Raw genomic sequence first — 1,820 nt, 5'->3', positions numbered from 1 at the left:
AATTTTTTATACAAATTACCACGAGTAATTAACCAATTCACAGCTCCACAATTCATCATTAACCATTAGAGATAATATTCATTAGTACAATAAGTAAATTGCCATCAAGACAGCAAGTTGCATAACCATTGCATAACCTACTGTGGTAGTGTAATGACATAAACTGTCTCATGAATCCTTGCATCCATTTCTTGATATCCTCAGCCTTATTAAATAATCATGTACTAGGACATTATGGTTGTCACATTAAATAAAGAACCATCAACATCAAGGACTCATCATTATCAAACTGACACAAAAGGCAATCACACCATTTGAACACCAATTTACCCTGGAAACCCCGTAGGGTGAAAACCAGCAAACGTTTAATCTTATTATTAAACGCTCGTGAGGGATTTCACCCCTCACTCAATGGCTTATAAGGGATTCCATCCCTTAACCATTGTTATAAAATCATTACAATAAGTTATCATTAAGTTATCACATAACTAGCTAAAAGCTAATACAATTTCCATGTAATCTTTCACTTACATACCGCCACATGCAACATTCCTTGTGGCATGATGGTTTTAGTAATGGACAATCCTGCAACTTGAACTCATCTGCATGGACCAATAATCCTTTTCCTGCCATAATGTTAAACATCACTTTCCTTTGGCACCATCATCTACCATCGTTTCCTCTTTGACCAGGAATAACAGGACCTATCCCAAAGCCCCTGAAGGAGGTTGACTCCGAATAACGATGCAGCAACCTCGAAATTTCTCGCCAGTTCCTTTCGCATAGCTCTGCATAACATCGGGACCAGGAACAAAACTCTTGCCCACAACCACAACGGACCAGAACTCACCCAAATGCCAGAAGTATGGAACTAAATACACACCCCTGAGGATCACTGCCACCGTCTAGCCTGCGACCCCCGCACAGTAGAAAAAAAAGAGCTCATGCCATCATCCTACTGAAACGATCAGCTGAGTCCGCCATGTGAAACCATCGTTTCAGCCAAGTCCGCCATGTGAAAACCGGTGGATGGAAGCAGCTCCAATATCTTCTTAATGGCGTCTTTCGTCATCTCTTTCCGCAGTTAATTGCTTCTTCTGCGCCTATGTCCAAATGCAGACGCAGTAATGGCCTCCGGCTCAAGCACTACCCATAAATCCTGTGCGGCCAGCCATATTTCCTATAGCAGAAAAAAAAAACGTAACCGACCTCTCCAACATTAAAGATTCATTTAATGCCTTCCCGAGAAGGCGGCCAGGCATTTTGTAATGCTTTTTCTGTCTCAGCGCTCCTCCACTCTTCCAAAAAGATAGTTGATAACCCATTCGAGAAACGGCCATCACCGACAGTTGGGGTTTTTTCCTCGTCCCGCGCTGTTTTTGCAACGAACCGGTTGATACCGTTGATAAGAGCTCTGAGGAGATTGAAGTAGAGATTTATCCAATGGGAAGACTCCAACAGAACCCGTTATTGACCTCGTAGTCTTTGGCCAGTTATGAATAAGATATGTCAAGCAGATTGAACCATTGCTAAAGTATGTGAGAAACCTTGCGGCGCGAGGGCAAAGCTCCAGCTGGCCCCATGCCCACGTTGTTAAAAAGGAACGGTACCGAAACTTCTCCACCTTCGGATCAAGGCAGGGGCAAGTGTAAGGAGGGGATGAAGAGTTGTGTCGCGGGATAGTCGAGGTGCCAGCTATTTCCCTCCACGTTCTCCATGTGAAACCGCAAACCAAACACTTCTAGAGTCTTCCATTGATTTTCCCCAAATCAGTTATCAAGAATTAGTTTGTAACTGATTCGTAACTTATTTCATAACAA

This window comes from Pinus tabuliformis, chromosome 2_2, assembly GCF_031772625.1.
Source record: "Pinus tabuliformis cultivar Carrire ecotype Pingquan chromosome 2_2, CPIR1, whole genome shotgun sequence".
NCBI lineage: Eukaryota > Viridiplantae > Streptophyta > Pinopsida > Pinales > Pinaceae > Pinus > Pinus tabuliformis.
This window is presented reverse-complemented; position numbering follows the sequence as displayed.